At 45.8% G+C, this 6,000-nt stretch overlaps 1 long non-coding RNA gene across 1 annotated transcript in view; it reads left to right on the top strand.

Moving 5' to 3' along the window:
* Positions 1-4,397, top strand: part of LOC130528863 (uncharacterized) — a 13,423-nt gene extending 9,026 nt beyond the window's left edge. The window contains exon 2 of the long non-coding RNA XR_008951416.1: positions 4,350-4,397. This is a non-coding gene — a long non-coding RNA (uncharacterized LOC130528863). The remainder of the gene's footprint in view (positions 1-4,349) is intronic.
* Positions 4,398-6,000: the final 1,603 nt, after the last annotated feature.

Below are 6,000 nucleotides of genomic sequence, written 5' to 3'. Positions count from 1 at the left end.
ACTATAAGCCCAAGTTGTAATGAAATAAATGTCACCTGTCAAAGTTGACCACTGCCCTCAATACAGTGGCGGGTTTTTGATTACAGGATGTTCGGTGTGAGCCTGTGACTGACTGGTGTGTTCAATAAATCATAAAGCAATTATGTCTACAGTATACAGATGACTGGTTTTGAAGATGGAGGTCACCAGGTTTAGTTAGATCAAGGCAGGCCCAATGAGGGTGCGATTAATGCTAGCACATATGCACCTCATCACTTTTTTCCATCTAGGTGTGCCAGTGCGTGTATTTTTATATACTTCTTATGTTCAGAAGTCTCTCATCCACCCATCTAACTCAGTTATACCAGCGCCAGAATTGACCACTCTGTAAAAGTAGGAGGTTTATTTAACTTATGGGAGGGCTTTGAATACTTGTGCGAGATCATGGCGCGCCTCATCTTCTGCATCCACTAACGCTGATGGGTGCAGGAGCCGCAGAACTGACCCAAAGGTGAACTGAATAGCAATGAGCCCAGGCTGCACCAAATGGAAGCTAATTGTTTTAGCTTGTGAATGCCAGCGAGCTGATTGCCGAGGAGACTGCCTGAAAACGGGATGCTCTTATCTGTAAAATGGATTTGGCTCACCGCCAATAAAAATGCCTATTATAAAGGAAATGGAGGTTGGCACATGTATACGGTTTCCCTGCAAGGACTCTAGATTTGGGTTTAATACCATTAACAGAGATGGTTTCAGTCCATATCCGCTCGCTGTGAAGTCCATTTGACTAAAATATTGATGATGTAGGATCAAACTGGAGCCAGGCAGGACGTTTTCCATTCCTGAGACGTGCTATTGAGGCCATAACCTTCGCCGATTAATGTCATGCATGTTAGCATGTATCACAGCCTAACGGCAGAACTCCCTCCATCCTCCTAAAGGAGCGACTGCAATAGGGTTTGTGTTTCAGTGCGGCTCTGTTCCCTGAAAATCAGCTTTCCCTCCCGTCTGATCAACTTTCTACTTTCATTAACACCCAATTGACAGGGAGTCCAATCAGTCAATGGTGTCGATAGATGTGGAGCTGGAACTGGTTCTTGGGGTATTACGAATGTGCTCAGACAGAACGAACCCAGTCAGCAACTCTCGAACATGTACACACCACTTTACATCTATCTTATGTCACTTTTTCCAATATTAACCTGCCTGTTTTGGCCTCTTTGTGTAATAATTGTATCAGGTTGGTTTTATAGCCTGGTTCAGCTCCAGGAGTTGCAGAAACCTGATATGCTGGAGTGTTTCTGAAAAAACCCTGAAAAAGAGAGGGAGCGAGCCTCGACCGAGCAGAGGATATAATCTATTTAAGCCACGTGAGTTGCCCATCGACTCACTTTTATCGATCCAGTTCTCCGTTTGTTTCTCTTAAGAGCTCGAGGTTTGGAGATTGATCAGCTGTGATCCTGGTTCATGCCCATTCTTGTGTATTCTGATCCTGATCCAAGCATTAAAAAAACAAAAGAAAAAAGTGGCCGCCCAGCATCCGCCGCTTCTGCAGCTGCTCGTGCTCCTGTTTAAACAAATTAGCCAAAAGCAACACCAGGTCTGTTTTACTGGTGGCTGCACAAGCATGTTCATAAAATCATCCGTATCAATGTTCCGCAGCACGAGCTGGCCTGCTGCTTTGTTTTGGGTTTTTTACCAGATGTCTCCTTCCAGGCAGGGCCAGATGAAGACAGACGGAGGTTTATTGGCTGTGTCTGATGAAGATAATGGCTGTTTTTTCTGTCACACTGCCAACATCACACTTAGAGAGTTTTGGTTTCCATAAACGGTAAATTACTCAGCAAACATGCTGTTATACAACACTTCAGTTGTTTTGTCACATTTATTGTCAAGACAAGCGGGAGAGTGTTAAATCTGGACCATAAAAGCTTATTCCAATATATTTCAGTACAACTATGAGGGACTAGATATGGGTTCGGTAATAAACACGCTGCCAATATCAGAAGCGATCCTCTGATGAGAAATATGTTTCAATATTAAAAACAAAACAGACACACACGACTGGTTGAGGTTGGAGTTAAGAGTTTACTGAAAGTTGGTTCAGGACAAAACCAAGTGGTGCTGGAGGCAGACAAACACGGTCGAACTGGAGCAGGCTGGGCGGCGCGAACAGGCGTCCGAAAGGCGACCTGCAGGAGAGACTGACGATCGGTCCAGAACTGGAACCAGGAATCATGAAACTTGCGTTCAGAGTTTCAGGAGCCAGGATGTACCACGGGGGTTAATAAATTAGCCATGACTGGAACGTGGACCGGGCTTTTAAAGCAGGAGGCAGGTGTGGGTGAGTAGCTGGAGATGAGTTCCAGGTGTGTAGATCACTGACGGGAGAGAACCTGGAAGCAGCCCTGCCCAGCCTGGAAGTAAACAGACAAGAAACAGAAGGAGGGGGAGACACTCGGGAGCAGCTAACAGGTCTTGGGAGGGCAACAAGTCAACAGCAGGAACAGAAAAATGACCTCAGCAGGACACTCCCCGGCATGTTTCCGCTTCCTCTATCCTGCTCCGGGTTTCCTGGGTGCCAGACGGAGGGTCGCTCTGACCCCCACGGGCCAGCCAGGGGTACTCAACTCATCAGACCCCGTTGTCGGGGTGTCTGTCCCATCTGTCCCCCGGATCTGGGTGTGATCGATGACTTCTGGGACACCAACTGTCCAGGAGCTCATTGACACTCAGGAGAGCCCTGCGTCGGTGCGCTCCAGCGCTGTGGTCAGTGCACATACGGGCACGTGGAGGCCATGCACACCACCGAGGCGCTGCAGCTGCAGAAAGAATCTGAGTAAAAGCCGGGTTAAACCAAAACATGTTAAAATATGTCGACATCTGAATTCATCACAGAGGAATTTCCGCTTTAAGCTCAAATTAAGAGAATAGACGGGAAAAAAATGGAATTTCCAGCACTTGGAAAGTGTGTTTTATCTTTCCTGTAAGCAAAGGATTTCAAGAGAACTGCGTGCCAGCGAGACCACGTTTCTCTTGCTGGGAAATGAGAAAAATCCAGAGAAACAAGACAGAAAAGACAAAAGCTTGGCAGGAATACTGATGAGGCTTGGAAACCAAAAGGTTGATGACGATGGTGGGCTGTCCTCCTCAGAGGGGACCTGAACGCACCGCTGACCCAGGGTAGTACGGCTCCAGGCTGCTCGTGTGTGGTGAGCAGTGCACGTTCTTGCCTATAGGAGACAAAAAACAAGAAATCTTCAGTGCATCTTCGGCAAAAATCAATAAAGAGAGAGAAATAAATAAACACCCTCATCCCCCATCAAGATGTGTTTGTTCCCACCTTTAAAAAGAGAATTTTGATTTCATTCTTAAATACTCGACTTCCCGACTCAGTCGGCCTGCAAGTAAACACGACGCTCAGCATCTAAACGGAGTCTGTGGGATCTCGTAAAGATGAAGAAGAGTAAAACAACACTTCCCTTGAGGAAGAGAACATTCATTTCCCTCCTAAAATAAAAATCAATAAACTTCAGACGACACCATAACTCAAGCGAATCCATTTTTACAGCCTTGAATGTCAGAATTGTCTGAATGATGTGGGGATCTTTGAGTAAATGTACGAAACAAGACGTTTGGGCCTCGACGTAGGGATGTTAGCGCCTCGCCATTAAACTGCTGTTCTGATGGAATGAAACGGCCTCATTTACCTCCGTGCTCCCGTCATACAGACAAATCTTATCATCTGTACATGCTGTACAAGTGAATCATTCGCCTCTGTCGAGCTGTTTAACTGAATCTGGCAGCTTAAACGCACCTCTTTCCCTCTCTGGAAAGGGAGGGAAGATCAGACAACAACCTTGAAAAAGTTGCCAGTCTTTGATAGAGGGAAGGATGGATGGATGAAGAGGGAAATATGCTCCCCGTGACAGCCTGGAGGATGATTAAAAAGACTTTTTATCTTATCGTTACTGACAAGGAGACGGTGAGCGTCTGCTAGATGACTTAAATAGTCCCCTCACTTTGCTCCACTGGGGAACATTAATGATGATTAGTTGATCGTTTAGGAGATGACAGATTGCTCCAGACTGTCTGGTGTCTCCACTGAAGTGGTTAGAAACATGTGCAACTTGTCGTCTTCTCTTTGCCTCCACCCAGATCATGTTATCAACAGCTTTGCTATCATATTTTTATCAATATAAGCAGCTCATGTAGTTTAGTCTCGGGCTACGGAACGCCAACATCAGGCCCTCTTCAGCTGTGGAAATAAAACCTTGCACATTAATCGTTAAGTGTAGCAAAGTGATGTATGAAATGTGTGTCTTTTATTGTTTTCTAAACCAATTATGCTTTTTTTCCCCTGTGTCCAGCCTCATCGTGCCACCCATTACAGTGAGTGAGGAAAAGGCAGCATCCTGCACATTCGTCCGTGTTTTCACATCGTTCGTTAGAGCTTTTCTCTGCTCATTACAAGCACTCAGGAAGACAGATGTGGAAAATGCTTTCAGCTGTCCATCACAGTTGAAAGAACAACTTTGAGCATTTTATTTTGGTCCATAATATGTCCTGGGCAGAGAGACATAAAACAGGAAATGATGAGATAATAAAATAAAAGGAAGTCTCATAACAAGAAGTTTCCAGGTTGAGTTCCTGAATGGGGTTTCTCTGCTGAGATCCAGGCCTACAAATCATCTGTCCTTTCATGATTCCTTTACAGCCTCGCGGTTGTTTTCCTTCACTCAGGGCTTCCAGGAGCTGTCCCATTAAGGCCGTTATGAGCTCGGCAGAAGTAAAGGTGTTAAAGATGAGTTCACCTGGATAATAAAGGTCCCAAAGTGAAGTGAAAGTAGCTCCAGGATCCGATTCACTGCTGGTTTTGGCATGACTGCAGCTAAAGTAGGTTCGAACGAGGATTTATGGCTGAAAATTCACCGTCTGCTGATACACGCATTTCAAACTAAAACTCATTATTTTGACCTTTAACAGCAGTGAAAGGAAAAACACGGCGTTCCTGTGGTTTACTGCACTGTCTTGCTGCGGCTCAGGGATCTGTGCAACAAATGATCTGTAAATACATCTCCTCTGGCCCGCAGGACCCTCCCCACTCAGCTCAGCACGTGCACGTGCACACTCCGGAGCACGAGAGGCCCTTAATGGGAGCCGTAAATTGCTGTTGTCTTGGACACACATTTAGCACGCGTGTGGCGCGCGGTCCATCATTGTAAAGTGGATCTTTTCATTATTATACAAGCCGCATGCAGTAAACAGCACTCTTTGTCACAGGAAACGACCCAGAACTTAGTGGAGCCACCAGGATAATGCACAGAGAACATTAATCAGGGTGTGTCAGCAGGACGATGAAAAGGACGTCTCGACCGGGTTCCCTGGGAAACCCAGTTCCTTTTCCTTTGCTTTCTCTTTGCCATGTAAATTTTTGATCGCGGCGATTGATTTTGTGTCCGTAGGTCGGGAGAAACGAGCCAAATTGTAATCACCATAGCATAATCGATGCTGGCGCGTTTGTTCATTATCTGGGCCCGACTTTATTCTCCTTCGCTCTGACTTTGAGTAAAACGTCAGTGCTAAGTTCATTACCGTGAAAACCACAGCTAACCGCAATTCCTGCGAACAGATCTGACTGTTCCAGCAATGAGCAGCTCCCATCTGCCCTGTAAGTTTAGTTATTCAGGTTTGTGCTGAATGGGCTCCGGTCAGCACCTTTACAGTGCCACACACGTGACATAATGGAGTCCTGGGGCAATCTAACAACACAGCACCCCTGGAATCCAGACCCGAGAACACAATCTCTGATTTTCAAATTATTTTTGGACTAAAAGTCTGCAGATTAACCTGAGATTGATTTGGTCTGGTCCTATTCAAGGTTTCTTCCTGTTAAAGGGAAGCTTTTCCCTTGCCACTGCTGCCTGTTGGGGCTCAGGTTCTGGGTTTCTGTGTCTGTATCAGACACCATGTAGATAAAGATTGTTGTATTGAGCATTTTGGCAGCTCTTTGGTTTGATT

The sequence above is a fragment of the Takifugu flavidus genome, chromosome 7 (assembly GCF_003711565.1).
Source record: "Takifugu flavidus isolate HTHZ2018 chromosome 7, ASM371156v2, whole genome shotgun sequence".
Taxonomy (NCBI): domain Eukaryota; kingdom Metazoa; phylum Chordata; class Actinopteri; order Tetraodontiformes; family Tetraodontidae; genus Takifugu; species Takifugu flavidus.
The sequence above is the reverse complement of the archived record's forward strand: the minus strand, read 5'-3'. Positions and strand labels throughout refer to the sequence as shown.